Here is a 27,722-nt window from a genome sequence, read left to right on the forward strand (position 1 = left end):
CTCATGCGGTATTCCACGATATCTCCATCAAGGTTGTGATCTTGAAACCACAAAAAGCACAGATAATCTCGATGTTCCTCTTTGAACAAAAAACTATGAAACATGCGTTCAATGTCTGCCATCACAGCAAAAGAATCAGATCTAAAGCAGACGATCACACCTATAAGGCTGTTGTTCAGGTCTGGGCCTTTAAGGAGAACTTGATTTAGGGATATGTTGTTGTATTGCACACTTGAGTCAAACACTATCCTAATCTTCCCTGGCTTTTGTGGGTGATAAATGCCAAAACTTGGGAGATACCAACATTCTTCATTGTCTTCAAGAGGGGAGGCTATCTCTGCATGTCCTTTTTTGAACATTGTCTCCACTGATTCCACAAAATGGACTCATGTCTATCTTCCTTTTCAGAGTACGGCGAAGTGATAAGAGACAACTGACATCTTGGTACCGATTGTTGGGCAAGCGTTCTCTGGGACAGCAAAACGGGAGTGGGGCCACCCAACTATTTGCTTCATCTTTGGTGAATTCATTGTCCATAATGTCCAGGAAAGCCTCATCCTCTCCAGAAAGTGCGAGCATATTGTCTTCATTGGTTCATTTGAAGATATGCTTCCCAATATCATTAGATTGTTTTATGCTCCTTATAAAAAGTCTGGAATCTTCACTGGTGAAACTTTCTTTAGAACGGATGCTGTTTTTGCAAGGTGTGAGAAAGCTGGGCCTGCCATTCTCAAGCACACTAGTTTTGAAAGTGCTCACTGTGGGTTTGTGAGCTCCAATAAGGCACACATCTCCTACAATCACCCATCCCAGGTCAAGGAGTTGAGCGTATGGAGCATTGTGGGGTCCATTTCTCTGTTTTCGGTCCTTATGTGAATGGATAAGATCTCTCCCAATGAGAATGAGAACGTCAGCTAAAGGATCCAGTGGCGGAATCTGGGAGGCAATTGCTTGGAGATGAGGATGGTAAGCAGCTGCTTCAGGAGTGGGAATTTCCAGTCTGTTGTCAGGGATTGAATTGCACTCTATGAGTGTTGGAAGCATCATTGAATCATTTCCATCCAAAGACTCAATTACAAAGCCCTTTGCTCTCCTCCCACTAGTATCAACTGTTCCTGAACATGTTCTCATCATGTACGGGAAGTCTTCTCCTTGAACGTTAAACATATGAAAGAAGGCTGACCTCACCAAAGAGAGGTTACTCTGATCATCCAACATGATGTACATATGCCTTTTTTCTTCAGGATGACCATTATGGTAAACATCGACCAGACAGATTTTTGAGCACAACTTTCCTTTTAGGTCTGTTCCACATATTTCTGTGCAGACAGCTGTGGTCACTGTCATTGTTGATTCCCCTTGCTCCCTGCCTTGACCCTCTGTTGGTACGGTAGGTGTCTTTTCACGCCACAGAACTGGACCATCAATAAGGGCAGAGACATGGTCCTGACTGTTGCATTCTGAACAATGTATAGTCATCTTGCAGTTTTTAGCCCTATGATCTGAGGAAATACACCATTTGTAGCAGATAGAGTTCTCTTTTAAAAACCTTTTCCTTTCGGCCAAGGACATTCTGAAATCTCTGCATTTCAGTAATGAGTGATTCTTTTTATAGAGGAGACATTGTCTTGTCAGGTCAACTGAACTTTCAGGTGTGTTCGATTCAACCTGTGTTTCTCAAAATATGAAAAGGGTGGATAATGAAATAAATGTTCTCTCTTGTATTTAGGTCCCTTAACTATCCATGCTTCCTGAAGACTGTGAGGCAGTTTCTCGACAATAGAATTTATTCCTTTTGATGTGTCAAGGAATACAAGACCAGGTATATGGCCTTCTTCTTTCGCTGCTTGCACTTTGAGGAGCAGATCTGCAAGCTCTTGCAACTGATTGAAGTCTTTGGGAGAAATCTTAGTGAAACTCTCCAAACGCTCGAATAAAGATGCTTCAATGACTTCTGGGGAGCCGTATTTCTTGTCTAGATGTTGCCATAACTGCCTGAGCCCTGAATCCATATCACATGCCTGGGCTGCTCTTATTCTCAGAGCATGTCAGAGGGACTCGCCTTCAAGCCACTTGGTGAGCAAATCAAGCTCTTCATTACCTTTAAAATTCAGACCATAAGTGGCATTCATAAACGCTGTTTTCCAGGGTATGTAACTCTCTGGCCTGTTGTCAAATACTTTAAAGCTGCTAGAGATAAGATCACGACATGCAAGAAACACTGCCAGATCAGAAACCTCATTGGATTGATGTGCTGGCATACTTGGAAAACAGGGGTTTCCCACATGAGAGGAAAATTGATTTGGTTGCCTTGTATGCCGATACCCAACTTGGTCATGTCTGCTTGTGGCATTTACAGCATTAGGAGAAAACTGACTGATTCCAGGAATGTCTTTACGCTCTGCACTTGCTTGATCATCTTTCTTGACACCCTGGTTCTGAGAAAAGTGTGCCCGAATGTATTCATCAGTACGCTTAGCAGCCACAGACCTACCCCTTTCAGAACAGTCATCCAAACAGTTTGCGGCCGATTCCAACACCTTTGCTGCTGCCAGCTGTGTGTTGATGAGTGTGACATTCTGGATCTGTTGGAGATGGAGTGCATGTAGTCCACTGTAAGTCTCTTGATAGGATCAAATCTTTTCACTCTTCTGCCCCTAGCTTGCATTTTCTGCAGTGCTTTGGCAGAGAGCTAAACAAACCCCAGTAAAGGTCGTAGACAAAGGTTGGATCCACAATCTCATTACTGAAGATCAATTTGTGAAACTGCAATATATATTAACACAAATAATGCATAAATTTTCGGTTACTTAACAAATTCAAACAACTGCACATAGACATGTTATGATAATCATGCAAATCCAATCCAGAATCAAAATCCCATTCTATGAACACAACATATGTAAACAATCTTCAACACTTTGTAACACTTTGTTACTCTGCACCATGAGTTCTGAAATTAAAAATGGCTGCTGTATTATTAAAGTTCTGTCAAGCGGCCACTTGGTGTCACTATTAACAACATGAACTATAATATAGTCAAAGCCAGGATAATAACCTTCTTTACTTTACCATTGTGCATCTCTTTACTGCTATTCACACACACAGAATAATCACAAAATAGATATATTTTTTTTATTTTAGATTTTTCATAGTGACATTTCCTGCAGTCATAGAGTCTGGCTCTGAGGCTAAGCTGTGTGTTGATCTTATGAAGCCTAATGAGACTCTGCAAATGGACATTTATCTGATTCACAAGGACCAGAACAAAAGTATTTTACAGGAGACAGTGGTAAAGGAGATTCACCGCTGCTCCCAGTTTAAGGTCAGAAATCCCATATAAAGTGAGGGGAAATGAGGTTTTTTTTGTTATTTTAAACTATTTCCAGTGAATACTGTATTTCCACTTTAGATTCACATACATAATGTCTTTTGACTTCATACTTATAAATATGAAGAAACAAGGATGAATTCATTTACATAAAAATGTATACGGTATGTTGAAAAACTTGATGAGGAAATGTGGAGATATTTATACTAGAATTATATTAAATAACTAAAGCAGACGTGCCTGAATACTTATTTGCCCTCAGTTATATATTTCATTATTTTAATTTTATAGGATTGTGATTGATGTGTTTCAATATCCATGACATCTTCACAGGCTCCACATGTTAAGGGAGAATCAGTACAGGAGATCAAGGTAGAGGTCAAAGGTGAAAGCTTTAAGATAACAGAGAAAGCAAAAGTGATGTTTAAATCCTACAACCCATTAGTATTTATTCAGACTGATAAACCCAGCTACAATCCAGGCCAAACAGGTGACTAAATTCTTGCACCATACCTCACTAATTCCAAGGCCTTTAAATTGTTAGAGAATTGTAGATTCAGCTTAAAACACATTTCTTTTTTTTTTTCCACAGTAAATTTCAGGATCGTCACCATGGATTCCAATTTTATTCCCCTTGAACAAAAAGTAAAAGGACACATTTTAATACAAATATTTACTTTGATATAATAAATGAGTGCATAAAACTGAGTTTTAGCTGGTTACATGTAACTGCACAGATTATTATCACACACTTCTTTGTGTTATATCTTTATATTGTATTAATGAAACAAAAAACAACTTAATTAGATTTATGGTGTTATATTCTCCTTTACAGTACAGCACAGTAAGAATTGAGGTAAGAAAATGAAACTATACCTAATTTTTTTATTTTATTTTATTTTTGTGACATTGTTGTTCATTTTAATAATTGGTTAATATTGATTATTTAAAAAAATAATACTATTTTTATGAACCAATCAGGATAATAAGAATAACAGGATTGGTCAGTGGACGAATGTGACCCCAACAGGTCTGATACTGCAGCTTTCTCATGAACTAAATGTTGAGGCTCCACAGGGAAAATATCAGATCATTGCTAACATTGGAACTGAATTATTCACACACTCTTTCACGGTGAAAAAGTATGGTAAGATTTTTTTATTAATTTACTTGTAATGACTACATAATATACAGTACAAAATAAGTTATAATAAAATAATATTGACATTTGACTTGCAGTCTTACCCAAGTTTGAGATTACAGTAAAAGCACCAGAAAAACACAGTGTTGGTGAGGAGGAACTGAAGCTGGAGATTTGTGGAACGTAGGTGACAGTTTCAAAAGAAAACAACAAAAATAGAATACACTTATGTTGCCCAAAAAATCACTGTCTGGAACAAAGGTTAATGCTTGTGCATTTTTAAGGTACACTTATGGACAGCCAGTACCTGGTGCAGCACTGGTGCAAGTGTGTCGTAAATTTCGGCAGAATTATTTTCACCAGCTGAATACTCCAATGGTGTCACCATGCCTGGTTGAAACGGTAGAGGTGTGTAAGTAACACTATATTAAAGAGTCTAATACTTTTATCTCTATACTGATATAGTTTTCACCCTGTATTTGTTTTTGTGTTTTCCTAAAAGATGGGAAAGACTGGTTGTGTCTTACATATATTGAATGTGTCAACTTTCATGAATTCTGAATTAGAAATAATTTTTGAGGACGACTTTAATGCTACTGTTACACTGACAGAGGAAGGAACAGGTGAGAGCTGAGGGAGACAAGGCACAAAAGACACAACCTGATTTCTAATGTAAACTTCAAGTTATGCTGGAATAGATGTAAAATGTATTAGTCAATATTATTAACATATGTATTGTATATTGGTCTTTTTTGTTTAGACGTTTCCATGGTAAAATCTGTAATCATAGTTCTCTCATTCCAAATCGGTAAAGTGGAGCTTGTGGATTTACCAAAATACTTTGAAAATGGCACCTTTATAGAAGGAAGTGTGAGTTTTCCACTGACTTTCCATAAACGTTCATATTAGTGATGTTTTTGACAACTTTATCAAAGTTGTCAATTCTTCTTTCTCTGATTAACAGATTAAAGTTACTACCTTCAGTGGAACACCAATTCCTAACAAGAAGGTGTATCTTTCGGAAGGTGAACAGTGGTCTCAAACGCTACTACTCAATCTTACTACAGACAATAATGGCTTGGCAAACTTCTCAGTCCCTTCACCTGAACATCCTAAAACAGAAATAACATTGAGGGTATGATACAATGACCTTAGATTTGAAATCATTTCAATTGATTTTTATAACTAATTTTCACTGTTATCTAGGCAAGTGTCAATCTGGAGGAAAAATACCACCAATACAAAACACCATTCTTTTCAACTGCAAAAAAACGTATACAGCTGCTCCAACCTGCTAAACCTTACAGTCCGGTGTTCAGTAAACTGTCAATAGAGAGCTCAGAGGAACTGTTTAAATGTGGTGCTGAAATTCCCATAACCATTAACTACTACATTGTTGGCGAAACTACTGAAAGTTTCAGTATTGATCTTATGTACATGGTAAGTACGTGCAGCAAGATTGTATTGTATGTTTACAAATGAAAGCCTTCTGTATTAACTTCATTCCAGCAGTTTAAACTGAAATGCACCTGACAGTGATGAACAAATATTTTGGCTTTCTGCTCCAGGTCTTATCTAAAGGAGCCATAGTCCACCATGGTTTTGAGAAAGTCGAAGTGAAAGACTCTACAGCTTTGAGAAACGGGAAAATCTTATTCAAATTGTCAGTTGTTGCTGAGCTGGCTCCTGTAGTGCAGGTTCTGGCATATTTTGCCTTGCCCAGTGAAAATCTTGTTGTTGCAAGGAAGAATTTTGATGTGGAAAAATGTTTTAAAAATCAGGTACTACTGACTTATTCAGATTTTATCTTACTTTTCATATATACACTGAACAAAATTATAAATGCAACACTTTTGTTTTTGCCCCCATTTTTCATGAGCTGAACTCAAAGATCTAAAACTTTTTCTATGTACAAAAAAGGCCTATTTCTCTCAAATATTGTTCTGACTAAATCTGTGTTAGTGAGCACTTCTCCTTTGCCGAGATAATTCATCCACCTCATAGGCGTGGCATATCAAGATGCTGATTAGACAGCATGATTATTGCACAGGTGTGCCTTAGGCTGGCCACAATAAAAGGCCACTCTAAAATGTGCAGTTTTACTGTATTGGGGGGTCTGGGGGGGATCAGAAAACTAGTCAGTATCTGGTGTGACCACCATTTGCCTCACACAGTGCAACACATCTCCTTCGCATAGAGTTGATCAAGTTGTTGATTGTGGCCTGTGGAATGTTGGTCCACTCCTCTTCAATGGCTGTGCGAAGTTGCTGGATATTGGAAGGAACTGGAACACGCTGTCGTATACGCCGATTCAGAGCATCCCAAACATGCTCAGTGGGTGACATGTCCGGTGAGTATGCTGGCCATGCAAGAACTGAGATGTTTTCAGCTTCCAGGAATTGTGTACAGATCCTTGCAACATGGGGCCGTGCATTATCATGCTGCAACATGAGGTGATGGTCGTGGATGAATGGCACAACAATGGGCCTCAGGATCTCGTCACAGTATCATTCAAAATGCCATCAATACATAACACACACATAACATACACGCACAAAAAAAAAAGAAAAAAAGAACTGAACTGTGCTGTGCTGGACAGACACACACACACACACACACACTAAATTGTCCTGTTTGCATGCACATGCCACTTTACATTTATATATATATTTATATTAATCTGGTTTACATGTGTGGCTTTAATATCTGCAATCACTGTATACACTGTTCTTTGCACACTGTCTTGCTCATTGCACAAAGTCGGCCTATATGTTGTTTGTCTGCACTGTCTTCTCTTGTCTTGTCTTCCTGTGCACTTCTGTTGTATGCCTAGTACTTAAAGACTGGACCTTAAGTATAGTTTAATTTTTTAGTTTAAATTTTAATTTTTAAATTATAGTTTAACTGTTTTATTTCTATGTCATAGCTCTATGTTTGTCTGCATCACTGTACTTTGTCTGTGTTATGTGTAGCACCTCTGGTCTAGGAGGAACGTTGTTTCACTTCACTGTGTACTGCATCTGCTATACAGTATATGGTTGAAGTGACAATAAAGCTTCTTTGACTTTGACTTTGATAAAATGCACCTGTGTTCATTGTCCATAACATACGCCTGCCCATACCATAACCCCACCGCCACCATGGGCCACTCGATCCACAATGTTGACATCAGCAAACCGCTCACCCACATGATGCCATATATGCTGTCTGCCATCTGCCCTGTACAGTGAAAACCGGGATTCATCTGTGAAGTGAACACCTCTCCAAAGTGCCAGATGCCATCGAATGTGAGCATTTGCCCACTCAAGTCGGTTACGACGACAAACTGCAGTCAGGTCGAGACCCCGATGAGGATGACGAGCATGCAGATGAGCTTCCCTGAGATGGTTTCTGACAATTTGTGCAGAAATTCTTTGGTTATGCAAACCGATTGTTGCAGCAGCTGTCCGGGTGGCTGGTCTCAGACGATCTTGGAGGTGAAGATGCTGGATGTGGAGGTCCTGGGCTGATGTGGTTACACGTGGTCTGCAGTTGTGAGGCCGGTTGGATGTACTGCCAAATTCTCTGAAACGCCTTTGGAGACGGCTTATGGTAATGAAATGAACGTTCAATTCATGGGCAACAGCTCTGGTGGACATTCCTGCAGTCATCATGCCAATTGCACGCTCCCTCAAAACTTGCGACATCTGAGGAATTGTGCTGTGTGATAAAACTGCACATTTTAGAGTGGCCTTTTATTGTGGCCAGCCTAAGGCACACCTGTGCAATAATCATGGTGTCTAATCAGCATTTTGATATGCCACACCTGTGAGACGGATGAATTATCTCGGCAAAGGAGAAGTGCTCACTAACACAGATTTAGACAGATTTGAGAACAATATTTGAGAGAAATAGCCTTTTGAGAGCCTTTTGTGTACATAGAAATAGTCTTAGATCTTTGAGTTCAGTTCATGAAAAATGGGGGCAAAAACAAAAGTGTTGCGTTTATAATTTTGTTCAGTGTATATATATAGGTATAATTCCCAGGTTACAGTGAATAACTGTAATGGATTATTTTGAGTTCTGATTTGATTTCTTCCTGAGATGATGAAGCTGAATATACTTAAACATTTTGTTATGGAATGGACTCCAGGTTTCGCTACAGTTCTCTCCCTCCAAGGCAGTTCCTGGAGAGAAGAACACTCTCGAGATCTCAGCTCATCCTGGTTCATTGTGTGGCCTCAGTGTTGTAGACCAGAGTGTGTTCATCTTGGATTCTGAGAACCGTCTAAACACAAATAAGGTTAAGATTTACTTAATCTTCTGCACTAACATTGCTTTGTTTTTGAGCCTGTTTTAAATTCTAGCTCAGTCTATTACTGCTAAAAACTAAGTACCAAGTGAAATTCATTCTAGCTTTTATTCCTGTATAACCCTAAATCCATCATCCTAAAACTTGTGAAATTGTCAGGAGTATCTGTTGTGATGGAAAGTAGGTTACTCAGGTTACTGTTTGTGTGGAGATTCACATGTTCTGACTGTGTCTTTGGTGTGTTATGGAGTGGTGATTGTATGACATCATCAATGGCTGCAGTTCTCTTCTCATTGGGTTCATACAGGAGTGACAGGAAACCCTGGATGTTATTGTCTGTTCACAGACACACAGTTACATACAGAGCCAACATTTGAATTATCCCCTCTTTATGGCTAGGGGTTAGTGTTTTAATACCCGTATAATCTGTAGGTTAGATTAGATTAGATTCAACCTTATTGTCATTGCACATGGGTACAAGGCAACAAAGTGCAGTTAGCATCTAACTGGATGAGCAAAACAGTAATGAAATAGAAAGCTATGTGCAGATATACAGACAATATATACATTGGTGGGATATATTAGGCAGAAAGTGAACATTTTGTCCTCAAAGTTGTGTGTTAGAATAAGGAAAATGGGCAAAGGATTTGAGCGAGTTTGACAAGGGCCAAATTGTGATGGCTAGACAACTGGATCAGAGCATCTCCAAAACTGCAGCTCTTGTGGGGTGTTCCCGGTCTGCAGTGGTCAGTATCTATCAAAGGCGGTCCAAGGAAGGAACAGTGGTGAACCCGCGACAGTGTCATGAGTGGCCAGGGCTTATTGGTGCATGTGGGGAATGAAGGCTGGCCCGTGTGGTCCAATCCAACAGACAAGCTACTGTTGCTCAAATTGCTGAAGAAGTTAATGCTGGTTCTGATAGAAAGGTGTCAGAATACACAGTGCATCGCATTTTGTTGTGTATGGGGCTGCATAGTTGCAGATTAGTCAGGGTGCCCATGCACATGAATTTAATATGGAGTTGGCCCACCCTTTACAATTATAACAGCTTCAAATCTTCTGGGGAGGCTTTCCACAAGGTTTAGGAGTGTGTTTAAGGGCAGGCACTGATGTTGGATGTTAAGGCCTGGCTTGTAGTGTCTACTCTAATTCAATCCAAATGTGTTCTAGACAAGTCCTCAGAAATGTGATGACCACCAAGTGTCTTTACTTAGACATGGGTCTTTGATTAGACATGTGGGCACTAGGCATATATCCCCATTACAGATAAAAAGCTGATCTGATTATTGAATTGCCTCTGTACAGAAGGATTGTCAGTTGGTTCCCGTATGTTGACAGATGTGAAAGAGTCTATTTTCAATTTTAAATTCAATTTATTTGTACTGTATAGTGCCTTATAGAATAGACATTGTCTCAAAGCAGCTTTACAAAAGAAGATAAACAACTAAAAAATAACTAGAAATAAAAATAAATTATTAAAATAAATTATTATACTATTTTATCTCTATTTTATCCCTAATGAGCAAGCCTATGGTGATGGTGGCAAGGAAAAACTCCCTGAGATGATATGAGGAAGAAACCTTGAGAGGAAGCAGGCTCAGAAGGGAACCCATCCTCATTTGGTTGACACTGGACAGTAAATAATGTAACTGTAACTGATTAATGTCCTTTCTATAACAGCAACCAAGGGCCCATGAGGAACTATTAGGTCAGTGTAGTTTCTGAGGTCATTATAGACACTGATTCCTTGCTGTCACAAGCTGACAGAAGTAATGGCAGATCTGTGATGATGTCTCCAAGTGGCTCTGTCCACAGCTGTCTCCTGGTCACAAGCTGTCCACATAGATCCATCCACAGCATCAGTAAGCACCACCAAGCAACGAGACTCCGACCAAGGGTAGAGACAGTGGTCATAATGGAGCTCAGGAGTGGGGTGTATAGCTCGACAGAGAAGGACAAAGAAAGAAAGAGAAAGTTATTAAGTATGATTCTGATCATGTGATGTTTAAAGACAATGTAGATTATGTGTAAAGTGCAGGCAGGGACTCCGGCAAGACTAGCTATGACAGCATAACTAAAAGGAGAGCCAGAAGGTGACAGACATGAAGGCTTCCCGGGATGTAAAGCATCCATCCACTTCACAGTCAGCAAACCTGAGTGACTTGTGAGGGTGGTAAGATGACAGCATCCAAATATCCCAGTACACCAAACACTCTATTCCCATGAACCTTCCAGATCTGCTCCTTTACCTAAGAAAACTATACATTAAAAGCTTGACTAAACAAATGTGTCTTCAGCCTAGACTTAACCATTGAGACTATGTCTGAAACCCAAAGAATAATTGGAAGGCTGTTCCACAACTGTGGGGCTTTGAAAGAAAAAGCTCTGCCCCCTGCTGTAGCCTTTGCTACTTGAGGTATTACCAAATAACCTGCACCCTTTGATCGAAATAGGCATGGCGGATCATAAAAGACTAAAAGATCGCTCAGGTACTGTGGCGTGAGACCATTTAGTGCTTTATAGGTCAGTAACAGGATTTTATAATCAATGCGAAGTTTGACTAGGAGCCAATGTACAGTAGTGTGGATAAGATAGGAGTGATGTGTTCATATGGTTCTTCTAGTTAGGACTCTAGCTGCTGCGTTCTGGACTAACTGGAGCTTTGTTTATGCTCCTACTGGAACATCCAGACAGTAAGGCATTAAAATAATCCAATCTAGAGGTAACAAAAGCATGAACTAGTTTTTCTGCATCATAAAGTGACATCATATTTCTTATCTTGGCAATATTTCTGAGATGAAAGTAGGCTACCCTAGTGATATTATCTACATGAGCTTCAAACAAACGACCAGGGTCAATAATCACACCAAGATCTTTTACTGCTGGACAAGATGAAACAGAAAGACCATCCACCGTTACTCTGTAATCAGAAAGCTTACTTCTAGCTGCATGTGGTCCTAGTACTAGCACCTCTGTCTTGTCAGAGTTAAGCAGGAGGAAGTTAGTGACCATCCAATGTCTAATGTCCTTTACACATTCTTCTATCTTAATAAGCTGGTGTCACTCATCTGTCTTGGCTGAAACATATAGCTGTGTGTCACTGGCATAACAGCTAATACCATGGAAGCTAATACCATGTTTACAAATAATTGCACCAAGGGGTAGCATATTTAGGGAGAAAAGTAGTGGGCCTAAAACAGAACCTTGTGCAACACCGAACATAACCTTGGTATGCATAGAGAAGTCACCATCTAGATCTACAAACTGATAACGGTCAGTCAAATAAGACCTGAGCCAGGAGAGGGCTGTTCCTTTAACACCAACAACATGTTCTAGCCTATCAAGTACAATACTGTGGTCAATGGTGTCAAAAGCTGCACTAAGATCAAGTAACACCAGTATGGAGACACAACCCTGATCAGAAGCCAGTCGTTGACCACTTTAACCAGTGCTGTCTTTTCTAGTATCTTGGAGATAAAGGGCAGGTTTGATATTGGTCTATAGTTAGACAGCTGACAGGGGTCGAGGTCAGGTATTTTAATCAGGAGTTTGATAACTGCTAACTTAAAAGATTTAGGCACATAGCCGTTTAGCCAAGTCATTGCTGCTGCATATAGATGGTGTGTGCTTTTCTATAGTTGTTTTACTCCTAGTTAGTTTTGCTACAGTACTAAAAAAAATTTAGGGTTGTTTTTATTACCTTCGATTGGGGCAAAGAGATACACTGATCTAGCAGTACTAAGAGAATTTTTGTAGCTTAGAAGGCTTTCCTTCCACGCTAACCAAAATACTTCCAATATAGTTTGACACCATTTACGTTCTAGTTTCCTAGCTGATTGTTTTAAAGCTTGTGTGTGTTCGTTGTCCCAGGGTGCTAGTTTCTTCTCTTTAATTGTTTTCCTCTTATGTGGGGCTACAGTGTATAGAGTGTTGCAAAACATTGACTCCAGGTAATCAGTCACCTGATCAAGTTCTGTGGGGTAAGACGGTGAACCAATCAAGCATGATAATTCTGGGAGACTATTGGTAAATCTCTCTGCAGTAGCAGATGTAAATGTACGCTTGATAAGGTAACGTGGCAAATTGCACATCTCTTGTCTAAGATGCATTTTAAATGAAACAAGATAGTGTAGTGAATCTAGCTCAAAATTTAAATATTTATGTGTAGTTATAACTGGTTATAATTAATTATAAATATTCAAATGGGGGTTCTTAGAACTAACGGTCAGAGAATCAATAACAATTATTTGATTTGTTCGTCCACCGAACAGACAGTATAATTATGTATTAATTCCAGGGAAAGTTATCTTCCTGACCAAGAAAGAATAACTACTTTATAAAGTACTAGCTGTAATTTAGCACGTAGCAAGAGCAATGTTCAGGGACCCCGAAATTGTGAGCAAAGCACAGAGACAATCACTCGTGAATAAAATGCATTTAATAAAACAATAACACACAACACATACTAACTACGACACACATACATAAAAGACAGGATAAGGATTATAGAGAGGGGATAAGTCGGCAAAGAGAGATTGAGATTAAGGAAGGGAATACGGAGGAAATCAGAATGAGAGAGAGAGAGAGAGAGAGATAAGGAACTAGAGAAGAGATCAAATATGGCAAGTTTCAAATCGAGTTTTGGTTACCACGTGTGAGAATTGTCAAGGTAATTAGGATTCGCCTTAATAAAGGAGCTTCGGCTTAAAATTGCAGATCTAAAATAATTAGTAACTTTTACTTGCATTGGTTTGTTGATAAGAGTCCTGATGTAGTGGATGAAGGAGGTTCGGAGATTCAAAGTCCTCGGGGTAAGCAAGACATTCTGCTGGAGACGAAAAAGGTTTCGGTGGTGCAAACAAAGTTCTTCAATTGAAGCTGCCGGCAAAGTCTCAGAAGAAAGTGAAAGTCTTGTCTCGAAGAAAGATCGGAGTCGAGTCGGGCGACGATAGAAGAGGTCGTGCCGGGAAGAAAAGGCGCACAGGGGCCCCCCGACCACAGAGCGGAGAGGGGGTTGGTCCCCGTGGGGCCAAGCTGAGCTGAGCAGAGCAAAAAGCTGAGCAAAAAGCCAAAGCTAAAAAAATCTTATAAAACATGTTCTATTTCATGAAAACACAGAACAACAGGTCATGAGTGGTAATACAATCATAAAAATATAAAGCCAAAAGGGGACTACATATATAGGTGTGTTAGGCATGGGTCAGGTAGGGTTTTACTATTGTTTATTGAAACTTGAATCAAGGAACTCTCCTTATGTGTGTGCGTGTGGGGGTCAGGATGAGCGTTTCCAGACGCTTTGGGTGTGTGTGTGTGTGTGTATGTGTGTGTGTGTATGTACGTGTGTGTGTGTGTGTATGTGTGTGTCTTCAGTCAGAACTTTGGTCATCCCCCGGTCAAGGCACTGATTTGGTTTAGATTAGGGAATTCTTGTTGACTTTTAACGGCAGTAAAACTGCTAGGCGCAGGGTGATTTGTATGTTAAGGTCACAAGCTGATGGGAAGTTCCAGAGGTGTGAGGCTGGGCTATCAGTACTGATGGTCTGCAGAACTCCAACATTCATGGAGGCAGGATTCCTCCTTTGTCTCCAGTCTCGTTGGGGGGGTCATTGGTTATCCAGAGCCATCAGACATCCCGGAGCCTGGCTCCCATGAGTTACAGCATGTCGGTTGAGGTGTAATGAAATGACTATAAGTAGTGATAGCTCAGTTGTGAGCTGTGTAATAGTTAATTGAGTTTTTGAGAAGGATGCAATGGACCCCATGAGCAAGTGAGCCGACCTGGAGACGCTACAATAGTGATCTGAGATAGCTTCCAACTGTGGAAGAGTGACTGTGTTTTCTATATTTAAGCCGAATGTTAGAATAAGATCCAGAGTGTGACCTCCATTATGAGTGGGTCCTATTACATTCTGATTAACACCTACTGAATCTAAGATGGATACAACTGCTGTTCTCAGAGGGTCTTCTTACTTATCAAAATGAATGTTGAAGTCTCCTACTATTAAGGCTTTGTCTAAAAAAACAGCAAGGTTTGAAATGAAATCTCAAATTCAAACTCAAATTCACTGAGGAATTCAGAATATGGCCCTGGGGGTTTGTAAATAACAATTAGTGGACTGTTGAATTGATTTTTGGGCTTTTGTGTGGTGCCTAGCTTATGATCATGAATAACTGTGACACCTCCTCCCCTGCCTTTTAGACCTGGTTGATGTATATAGCTATAACCAGGCGGACAAGCTTCATTTAATTCTACATACTCATTTTGTTTAATCCATGTTTCTGTTAAACATAGAACACTAAAATCCTGATCAGTAATCAGTTCATTAATAAGTGCTTTAGTTCTTAGTCTGAGCTTCAGATCAAAGGTGCTGATTGTGCATTCACTATGATCTAGTTTTATGTTAATTTTCTGATTTCTGTTAAAACATTTTTGTTTGGCTTGGGGAACAGACACCGTCTCAATGTTATGAACTCTGAGTGACGACTCATTGCAGCTAGCAGATGATCGGATTAGCCTGCTTGTCTGCTCCCTGGCCCTGGCCCTGTATTGTCACCGATTAACTAGATCTGTGCTATGCTGCAAGAAATGAGAGCAGAACCTTCCTGAGTGGGATGGACACCGTCCCGTTCTAACAGGCCAGCCTTGCCCTCAAAAGAGCTCCAATTGTCTATGAAGCCCACATTGTTTTCGGAGCACCATCGGGACATCCAGCAGTTCAGTGACCATAACCTGCTGTAAGCTACATCGCCACGCCACATTGGGATGGGGCCAGAGCATATTACTGCATTGGACATCGCCTTCGCTAATTTACACACCTGTACAATATTACTCTTGGTAACCTCAGATTGACGAAGTCATATATCATTAGCTCCTACATGGAAGACTATCTTCTATGAGAACTTGTGCTTGCCTAGGACCCTAAGATTACCTGCTATGTCTGGCGCCCTGGCTCCTGGAATAAACCTAACCTGTGCTGCTGGAGCACCAAAAGGCCTAGCTAATTTCACATGCCTTAGGTTAGAGTCTCCTATAACCAGAGCTCTCTTAGGTTTCTCAGTTGGTGCTTCACTAAGGAGAGCAAACCTGTTGGACATGTGAAGCGGAGAGGAGTGGTGCTCCCGTGGGCAAGGCTTAGCGTTAGCCTTGGCTTTGTGACTATGCCGCCAAGTTGTCACCCATTTGCCCCGCTGTGAGGGCTCTAATGCCGGAGTTGGGGGGTTACTAACTCCACCTAAGGCATCCAGACTTCCCCCTACAGACACTACACTGCTCTCGCTATCTCTAACCCTCTCTAGGGTCTGGATGCGCACCTCTAAAGCTAATATCTTCTGCATCAGAGAGCTAACTAGCGTACACTTATCACAAGTAAAATTAACGCTAACGACGGAGGAAGAATTACTAAACATTGTGCAGCTCATACACTGTACAAGCTGAAAGTTAGTCATACTTAATGATCACATACCTTTGTGTGAATTTAACCTTGATATTGAAGAGCTCCGAAGTGGGTTTTCCTCCAATTGCTGTTTGAAAACCAAACTTCTCCCAAGAAAAAAAAAAAAAGAACAATTAACTGCAATATGTAAGTAAAGATTTTGAAAACGAAAACTGACAGTGTAAAATATTCAGACGAAAGAGAAAAAATTAGGGTAAATAAACTTTCTTCGACACAGGCAAGAAACTCGTGGTAAGTGCTTCAAACACAGTCATCTTAACCACAAATCAAGAGTCTAGAAATGCGATAGGGAATGTTTCAGTGCCTGCAACATCATCCAGCATGACCAGTTTGGCAGTGGGTCGGTGATGGTCTGGGGAGATATATACTTGGAGAAATGCACAGAAATCCGTGTGCTAGGCACTGGTACGCTTACTACTGTTAGGCACCTTGTCAGACTTTAGGCTGGTGCAGTGGACCCTGAGTTCCTCCTGGTGCATGACAGTGTGTAGGAAGTTTCTGGATGACAAAAGCGTTGATGCAATTGATTGGCCCTCAGGTCCCCCAGACCTGAATCTAAATGAGAACCTATGGTATGTTATGTATCAGAGTATCTAAAGCCAGCAAGTAGTCTGTCTGTCTAGCACCACAGTCTGTCTAGGAGCTCAATGTTGCCCTGATACAGGTCTGGGAGGAGACCTTGGTCCACCCAGACATTGTCAGAAATGCATAAAGCCACATGAAGGTCAAACACATTATGAGTTGTCGTAATGAAATTCATGTAAGTTGGATCAGTCTGTAATTTAAAATTTTTACTTTGATTTTCAGTGTCATTTTAAATCCAGCCCTGAACAGATGATGTTGGTTCAAGATCCAATGTGTGATTTAAGTCTACTTTTAACATAATTTTATTGAGCAGTGTACATCTTGAATAGGATGACAGTCTACCACAGGACACTATGCACACATTTGCAGTATCATTCACACTAAGGAGTGGCATATTTTTAAGGTGGGAATAAACCAGAGAACCCAGAGGTGGCCATGTAAAATCTGAGAGCATGCAGAACTCCACACAGAGAGCAACCCAAACCCAAATTCCAACTAATGAACATGGTGCTATGTTCAGCTCAGCTGTGTTAACACTATGCTGCCTCAGAACCAAGCAAATTACTAGTAAAGGGAATTTAGGAAGAAAATTATATATATATGTAGACAGATAATAATAATAATAATAATAATAATAATAATAATAATAATAATAATAATAATAATAATAATAATAATAATAATGGAGTTTGTTGCTATTCCTTGCATAAACCTTTTTTTTTTGTCACAAAGTATTTTTTGTTTGTGTTTTGAGATGTACTGCATATGATATCTAATAATCAGTGAAATATGTCTTTCATAGATATTTAAATTGTTGCCTGTGACATCTATGTCAGATTATCCCTTCGTGGTTGAAGACTGGCATCTTATATCTCTACAAGATGTACCTGATGTACGTACTGGCCATGCTTACAGTACATTAAAGGTACCTTGGTAGGATTTAAATAGTAGCAATAGGAACAATAGTAATGTGTACAATCACTATTCATTGTATATAAAGTTAAAGCATTTAGGTTTTTAAATCTCTTCTGTTAATGTAATGTACATACAAAGGTCAAAAAGTACTAGTAGTACTAGTAGTGTTAAATTATATCTCCCATAGATATCACACTATTCGATTGCTGTTAGGCCTCCACAGGATGCAGAGGTTGACTGTGTTTACAGTACAATAAAGGTAAAAGAAACATGGTGGTCAAATGTAATAAGTGCTTGTGTAAATATGTGTGTAAAAATGTTATTACAGTACACAACAAATACCTACAGGATCAGGAAATAGCACTTACAGACAGCACTAACAACACTAACATTCATTTTGTCTGCTGTATGTAGCTTAGCCTGCCTCAGAGGTGAGACATGCACACACACAATAAAAAAGTGTATCTCATAATTTTTAAATCAAATTGACCACAAGTTTTTTGGAATCAGTTATATTAGACATACAAATTGGAGTCAGTCAGATAGATAATTTTACTTGCATGTTATTTAAATGTATTTACATAGAAACTATTTAGTGTTGTATGCAATTTTTAAAATTTACTACACTAATTATGACTTATTTTAACTCAACAGGGAGTGGGGATGAAGATGATAACAAATTTGGCGAGAGAACCTCACTGTTCGATACACGAAAGACTGAATTATTATAACAGTTCCTTAATTATTGGTAGATCCTGCCCTTTTTCCATTTTATACAAAATTATATTAATAAAATAAATAATGCTATAAAAAATTATATATATATATATATATATATATATATATATATATATATATATATATATATATATATATATATATATATATATATATTACAGCTAAATGCTGTAGGCAGTGTACTACATAGTCCTCACTATTTCTAACTTTTTAAATAGATTTCAAAAAACTAATCTATTAAGTGTACTAATTACTTTTTTTGATCACTTTCACAGACATGGATTTGTGGAATATTAATGTTGGTTCGGCGCTTGAAGGAGAGTCAATAGATTATGAACCCAGTGAGACAGTCCGCAAATTCTTCCCAGAAACATGGATTTGGCAACTGTCTGAAGTGGGGTCAGTATATCAGCTTGTTGCATAATGTTGTTTATTTATAGGCTGTAGAGGAATATTAACGAAGATGGAGTATTTATTTTTGCTCAAATTGAAAGCTTGCCTGAAAGCTACCTGAGTGTGAGGTTTTAGTTGCATGATTAAAGATTCAAGAAGCTTTATTGTCATTTCAACCACATATAGCTAATGCAGTACATAGTGAAATGAAACAATGTTTCTCCAGGACCTGGTGCTATATAAACATACAACATAAAGATCAAACACAAAAAACAACACAGAGCTAGGACAGAAGTGAACAGCTTGCAGAAGAAAAAATCATAATGAGATGGATCCTAATTTTACACACAGCAGCACTGCCTCCTGGCTTCATAACTGATTCTGATATTTCTGGAATGGAACAAAACCAAATCTGATAAAAGATGGTGACAGCCCAGTGATTTTTATTGTTCACTGGAGCTTCCAGGTTATAGTGGAAGGGTTTGCTGTAACATGGGCATCAGAAAAACAAAGGCAGGATGCAAGTGCATTAGATCAACATGTTTATTAGGCCCACATCAAATATTTATAGTCAAAGTCAAAAGATAAACTTGGATAATCCATATTTAAACTCAGAAAGACAAGCATGGGTCAAAACCAAGAAGTCATGGAGGGCTTGGCTATTTCCCTGTTGGAACACTAGGGGGCTTTCCAGCAGGGGTTTGTTTATACCTGTGCCATGTGTCTTTGTTTATGTTTGTGTTCTCACTTGTTTGCCCCACCCGATCCTTAGCTTGTTCCCGCTGCTGCACAGCTGTCCCTTATTTTTAAATGATTACCTTCCCTACGTATACGGGTTCTGTTTTGTGTGTATTTTGCTGAGTCCTCGTGTTATTGTGTGCCTCTTCTGTTCCATGGATTTTATTTTGTGTTGAGTTTTTCCCCAGTGTTTCCATGTATGTTTCTTTTTTAAAAAAAATAAAGTATATTATCGCGACTGGCTGCTATTCCTGCACTTTGGGTCTGATCTTGCCATGTGCAGGCCACCATTACGTGACAGAAGTCAAAACAAACATATAATGAAGCTGTACAAGAAACAGGATTTAGAAGCGGATATTAAATGAATTAAACTAGAACAGTGAAACACAAGGGTTTAAATACACAGACGAATTGTGAATAGATACAAAGGAGGTGAGAACAATTATGACACTTTAGAGCACTGTCTAGAGATGCCATCTTGTGAGCCTCAGACTTATGATTGGTTGGAAAAGAGAAGGATGTAATGTTCTAATCACCAAAGGAAAAAGAGTAAATGAAAAAAACTTTCAGTATAGACAATGCCCACTTGCAGTGGAAATTGTTGTGAATGCTTTGAACACTAAACAGATTCATATACTGGTATTTTGTCACACCTCTCTAATTTGCTTGCAGTTTAATGTATTGGGGATCCAACAGTAGAACAGTATTAACAAATGTAAATGTTTTAATTGGCATGTTTCTACACAACATTTGTGGTTTATGAGTTTACATTGTTTAATTTTCCAATTCAAGGGACTCTGGATCAGTACAGCTTCCTGTCACTGTTCCTGACACCATCCTGACATAACATTTAAGATTGATTTTTGTCACCTTTTAGCATATATATTTTATAAATCTATGGTGATTTTAAAGATAAACTTAACTATATTAGCATGAATAATGCATGATCTCTTTTTGATAAGTTTGAGAGTCATGATTGTCCACAGGGACTCTGGATCAGTACAGCTTCCTGTCACTGTTCCTGACACCATCACCACTTGGGAGACAGAGGCATTCTGCGTATCCTCTAAGGGTCTGGGTCTGGCTCCTCCTGTTCAGCTCACTGTGTTTCAGCCCTTCTTCCTGGAGCTCTCGTTGCCCTACTCCATTATCCGGGGAGAGGTTTTTGAGCTGAAGGCCACTGTCTTCAGTTATCTTTCCAAATGCATTATGGTACTGAAAGACTAAGATTTCATTTTCACAAATATTGTGACATTTGAGATGAACAGTAAATTAATCACCTGTGCCTCACTGACAGGTTAAAGTGACCCCAGCCCCTTCCTCAGATTATACTCTGGAACCATCTTCTGAGGGCGAGTATTCATCCTGCCTGTATGCAAATGGAAGAAAGACCTTCAAGTGGACTTTAATTCCCTCTGTCCTTATTTCCCCTGTAGGCTGAAGGAACTGAAAAGATGAAGAGCCTGAGCTGGTTATTTTGTCCCGATGGTTAGACTAGCAAATATTTTTGCAGTTGATTCATATCTGATTGTTTCACGCAAACATGTTTGTTAACGTTATTTTCTACTCCCTGATAAAGATGGTGATGCCTTTTATTTTACTTCTAGGCACCAGTGTTTCAGAAGAGCTGGAGCTGATTCTTCCTGAGGATGTAATAGAGGGATCAATGCGAGCTTCTGTTTCAGTTCTTGGTAAGACAAAAAACATTATGGTGTTTTCAACAAAAATGGTAAAAAGACTCTTATCTGATTTTTTTTGTTGTTGTTGTTGGCACTGGGACCATGTTACAATGCTGTCAACTTTTCACATTCACTTTGTCCCATGCAAGAGCCAAGGTAGTTGACTTGTACTTGGGAAAGACTGCAACCTATAGCTTACTACCAAGCCTGCTTCTTTGAGTGTCCAAATTATTGCTTTTAGTCTCCGATTATGCCATATGCAGATATCTTCCAGATGTGCAGGCGTTCCTTGGACCACAAATGGGGGAAGCTTGTACCTGAAGAATTTTGTCAATTAGTGAAGTCCAGGGCATCTCATCTACATGAAGCAGAGGGTTGAACAAAGAGCAACAAGCTCTGCTCGAGGAGCTCTCTTTGGTCTTGTGTCTGTTGATGCTGTTACAGGTGGCTACTCAGGCTAGGAATTAATTGATTGGCATGGCTTTGCATGGTTACTTAGTATTTGCCTTACACCTCCAGGGTGGGGAGTTTGGTTCCCATCTCCATGCTGCGTGCAAAGAGTTTGCCTGCATTCTCCGTGCTTCAGATGTTTTCTTCATGTACTATGGTCTCTTTTCCCAGTCCAAAGACATGCGTTGTAGTCATTTCTAAATTGTCTGTGCTTGTACCCTGCGATGCAATGTGTTGGCACCCTGTCCACTGTGTCCCCTCCTTGTGCCCTGAGTCCCCAGGATTCAGCAGATTTACAGATAACTTGAGTTGATTTATTTTGTGTTGACTATGCAAATACTCATGAAATGTCTAATCATACACCGATCAGACATTCTGACCACATGCCTAATATTGTGTTGGTCCCCCTTTTCCTGCCAAAACAGCCCTGACCCATCATGCACTGTATATTCTAACACCATTCTATCAGAACCAGCATTAACTTCAGCAATTTGAGCAACAGTCGCTTGTCTGTTGGATCGGATCACACAGGCCAGTCTTCTCTCCCCACATGGATCAGTGAGCCTTGGCTGTCCATGACCCTGACCACTGTTCCTTCTTTGGACCACTTTTGATAGATACTGACCACTGCAGGCTGGGAACACCCCACAAGAGCTGCAGCTTTGGAGATGGTCTGATCTAGTGGTCTAGCCATCACAATTTGGCCGTTGTCAAACTTGCTCAAATCCTTACGCTTGTCCATTTTTCCTGCTTCTGACACATCAACATTGAGGACATGACCTCCACGCCATGATGAGGAGATAATCAGTGTTATTCTCTTCACCTGTCAGTGGTCATAATGTTATGGCTGATCGGTGTATATCTCAACATATAACTGCATAGTTTTATGAAATCAATTACAATGCAAATCAAAGCTAAAAATGCAAGCTAACATTAAATTAAACATATGGGTAGTGGACATAAGTAGCCATGATAACAATACTAAGCACATATTGTACAACTAATTATTGGGACATTCCTAGTCAGCATTCTGTTGGCCTGCTGTTTGACATGAATAAGAATTAGTGCTGTGGAGTTTCAGTGAATGGTTCAACTATATGTTTTTGTCAGCAATAATAAACTGATACAGAATATTTTTGTGTTTATTTGTAAGGAGACATACTTGGCCGTGCATTACAAAATCTGGATGGACTGCTAAAGATGCCATATGGCTGTGGAGAACAAAACATCGCTATCCTTGCCCCCAATATCTACATTCTTCAGTATCTAGAGAACACCGAGCAGCTCACCTCAGATATCCGTGAGAGGGCTACTGGTTTTCTAAAGAGTGGTCAGTGAGATTATATTTCCCTTTATAATCTTTAAAAGTCAATATTAGCCATTATAAATATATATTTTTTATTAAATAATCAGAATCAGTAATTTGTCTTTACACAGGATACCAGAGGCAGCTAAACTATAAGCATTTTAGTGGTGGATATAGCACATTTGGCAGGGAAAAGGAGAACACATGGTAAGAATTTCTTAAAGCAAACTCTGTAGACTACAGGTAATGTTAATGACAAGTGATTATCAACTTTTTATCTTTCTGGTATGTACAAAATGTTTTTGTACATAAAAATAAATCTCCACTTCCAGGTTAACTGCGTTTGTCTTGAGGACTTTTGGCAAAGCACAACGTTACATCTTTATTGATCCAGAAAACATTAAAAGTACAAAGGAATGGCTCATAGGTATGCAGAGGTCAGATGGCTGTTTCATACAACAGGGAAATCTGTTTAATAATAGAATGAAGGTATGTCTTGTATTTGGGGTGTCCATACTGCAGAACACATTTCTGAATAAATTGAGTGAATTTCTACTTCATGTATTACAGGGTGGTGTGAATGATGAAGTGACCATTACTGCTTACATCACTGCATCATTGCTTGAATTGGGCATTACAGTGCAGGTAAGAGCTTGAGACATGACAAAGCAAATACAGAATCTCACAAAAGTGACTACACCCATCTCATTTTTGAAAAATATTTTATTATATCTTTTCATGTGACAACACTAAAGAAATGACACTCTGCTACAATGTAAAATAGTGAATGTACAGCCTGTATAACAGTGTAAATTTGCTGTCCCCTTAAAATAACTCAACAAACAACCATTAATGTCTAAACCGTTGGCAACAAAAGTGAGTACACCCCTAAGTGGAAATGTCCAAACTGGGCCCAAAGTGTCAATATTTTGTGTGGCCACTATTATTTTCCAGCACTGCCTTAACCCTCTTGGGCATGGAGTTCACCAAAGCTTCACAGGTTGCCACTGGTTGCTCTTCCACTCCTCCATGATGATATAACAGAGCTGGTGGATGTTAGAGACCTTGCGCTCCCCCACTATCTGTTTGAGGATGCCCCACAGATGCTCAGTAGGGTTTAGGTCTGGAGACATGCTTGGCCAGTCCATCACCAAGGCAGTGGTCGTCTTGGAGGTGTGTTTGGGGTCATTATCATGTTGGAATACTGCCCTGCGGTCCAGTCTTTGAAGGGAGGGGATAATGCTTTGCTTCAGTATGTCACAGTACATGTTAGCATTCTTGGTTCCCTCCCCAGTGCCGGCAGCACTCATGCAGGCCCAGACCATGACACTCCCACCACCATACTTGACTGTAGGCAAGACACACTTGTCTTTGTACTCCTCACCTGGTTGCCCCCACAGATGCTTGACACCATCTGAACCAAATAAGTTTATCTTGGTCTTATCGGACCACAGGACATGGTTCCAGTAATCCATGTCCTTAGTCTGCTTGTCTTCAGCAAACTGTATGCGGGCTTTCTTGTGCATCATCTTTAGTAGAGGCTTCCTTAGATAGTTCTTTGCCATGAGGTGCCATGTTGAACTTCAAGTGACCAGTATGAGAGGGCGTGAGAGCGATAACACCAAATTTAACACACCTGCTTCCCATTCACACTTGAGACCTTATAACACTAACGAGTCACATGACACCGGGGAGGGTAAATGGCTAATTGGGCCCAATTTCGACATTTTCACTTAGGGGTGTATTCACTTTTGTTGCCAATGGTTTAGACATTAATGGCTGTGTGTTGAGTTATTTTGAGGGGACAGCAAATTTACACTGTTACACAGGCTGTACACTCACTACTTTACATTGTAGCAGAGTGTCATTTCATCAATGTTGTCACATGAAAAGATATAATAAAATATTTACAAAACGTGAGGGGTGTACTCACTTTTGTGAGATACTGTATATATGTATATATAGTAAAATACTTTTTTTTTTTATTCTACACAGTGTGTATTAGATAGTGTACTATGTGTGTGTTTTCATTGCAGGATCCCGTTGTGAATAAAGGGCTGTTGTGCCTAAAATCTTCTATTTCTAACCTGAAGAACACCTACACCACTGCACTGTTGGCCTACACTTTCAGTTTGGCTGTAGACAAAGAAGTTCGAGAGCGGCTACTAAAAGAGCTGGATAATGTCTCCATTCGAGAAGGTACTGAGTTAATCAGTGTATTTTTCTTATTTTTATTAGTTGCAAATGTAACATTTATCATTTAGATTATTTGGAGAGGGAAGTATTACACTTTCATTGAGAACTCTGGACACTTTCAAAAACTGCATTCTATAACTGACTAGGATGCTTAAATAACATTATTGACATATTGACATAATACAGTATAATAATATGCTGTTTTGGTCAAAGCAAATAATCATCTGGTGCTGTTATGGTTGTAACATCCAGTGGTTCAATTGAAACGTTACTGGAAAAATGTGGAAACTTACATGTACATTGTGAAACAAATCTAAACCATCTTACATTCATCACTCCACGTGATATGACTTTGAAGATAGTTTGGAAAATAGTAAGTGCAAGAAGCTCAATCTCTGATTAATCCGGTTTTAATGAGACATTCATTTAAATGGTTTTTTCTTTTTTGCAAACTGTGAACAACAGGCATAATTTAGAGCAGTAAAGTGTGATTTATCATTATCACTAATCTAAACAAACCTGTTTTAGATGGTCATCTCCACTGGTCTCAGCCAACATTAGATGACTCTGACAGTGATGACAATGAAGGCTCCTTGTCAGTGGAAATCAGCTCCTACGTGCTGCTAGCTGTTCTCACTTCAGATCAACTCACTGCTGCTGATTTGGGCTATGCTAATAGGATAGTCAGCTGGCTGGTGAAGCAGCAAAATCCCTATGGAGGTTTTTCATCCACCCAGGTACTCGATTCATCTGCAGCCCTTCCTTTAGCCTCTTTTGCATTTAGCCATTATGATGATAAATCAGTGTATGTTTATTTTTTCAATTAGGACACAGTGGTGGCTCTCCATGCTCTGGCTCTGTATTCCACTAAAGTGTTCAGCTCAGAAGGCTCTAGCACAGTAACTGTAAAGTCAGCAGATAGAGACAGTCACAAATTTGATGTGAACCAGAGCAACAAGTTACTGTATCAAGAAAGATCATTGCAGGATGTTCCTGGCAAATTCAGCATTGATGTGAAGGGCTCCACCTGCGTGTCAGTGCAGGTCAGTGCATCTAATGCCTCCAGTCTTCCAAACCTTCATTTTTTTTGAGAGAAAAATACAGTCCTATGAATCTTCAAGTGATTGTATAAGCACTGACTGCCCAGTTTCCCCAACAAATGCTTTTTTTTTAAAAGTCAATTAAATATATTTTTAATTGATTGCATTTTGTTTATTAACTGAAATCCCTGCCTGCAGACAGCACTTTTCTACAATGTCCCCACACCTACTGAAATCAGTACACTGAACATTTTAGTGAAGACTGAGGGAAACTGCACAAAATCATTTGGTCACACTTTGACCCTCAAGTTCACTGTTGGGTAAGAATAAATGTATGACATATCTTTGACTCAAAGTGAGAAAAAAATTGGTAAACTTTACCCTGGAGTGATTTTTTTCATTTCATTAATCATTATTAATAAGGATACTGTTATTGACTTTTTTCCAGATATAATGGGGAACTAAACAGCACTAACATGATCATAGTGGATATAAAACTCTTATCAGGGTTCACAGCAGATCCTGCTGAAGTAAGGAGTAGGAATATTGCTAAGATTTCTGTAATATACATACCTAGACAACCAGATATTTAAATACATAGGTACTGAAATGGTAACAGTAGAATAATTATTGCATTGTTTTTCTAGCTGAAAAGAGGCATTTTGGTGGAATGGGTGGATTCTAAAGATGAACATATTATCATGTATATCAAAGAGGTAAGAGGATAATATGTATACAATATTTATCATTACCTATATTACACAACTGTGCTGTGCATCCTGCCCAAGAAATATGTATTATTTACTACATGTAAAACAACATATATGATGGAGTGTGTGTACAATATAATGCCTGGTGTCTCCAACAGCTCCAAAAGAAAATTCCTATCAACTATGAGCTTCACATTAAGCAGGTGCTTCCTGTCAAAAGTCTCAAGCCAGCATTAATCAAAATTTATGATTACTACCAAACAAGTAAGATTTTCCTGGTTTGTGTTATTTAATAATTTACTGTAATGATTGCATTCTACTGCTTTTCTAACATTCTAATTTTCTAACATTGACCATATTTCATTTAGGTGACCAGTCTGAGACAGAATACACCTCTCCATGTGTGTAGGGTTTTAAATTTGCATTTGAAGATGCAAACATCCTTTGTCTATCTGCTCTATGCTGGTTCAGTCTATATTTTATTATGTGATTTATTATATGATTTTGTTGTGGAATAAAAATACCCTTTAAATGCCTTCTGTGTGAATGTTTTGTTGAAGATATTGACAGAATCGTAATATATCGATATATCACACTTTTTTAGCAGTTTTTTTGTAAAGCAACAGGATTCATAAGTGAATCGTTTAAAATAACAATAGAATGAATCTACATTTAACAAAGAAATTGGACCGTAGCTGCCACAATAAGTGGGGTCCCTATCCATCTTCAAAAGCAAAGATATGAAAGCCATGTAC

General features: G+C 39.2%; 1 pseudogene; it reads left to right on the plus strand.

Annotated features, from left to right (window-relative positions):
- Positions 1 to 3,133: 3,133 nt before the first annotated feature.
- LOC131367752 (alpha-2-macroglobulin-like) lies at positions 3,134 to 27,433 on the plus strand (annotated as a pseudogene).
- The last annotated feature ends 289 nt before the right edge of the window (positions 27,434 to 27,722 follow it).

This window comes from Hemibagrus wyckioides, linkage group LG17 (assembly GCF_019097595.1).
Source record: "Hemibagrus wyckioides isolate EC202008001 linkage group LG17, SWU_Hwy_1.0, whole genome shotgun sequence".
NCBI lineage: Eukaryota > Metazoa > Chordata > Actinopteri > Siluriformes > Bagridae > Hemibagrus > Hemibagrus wyckioides.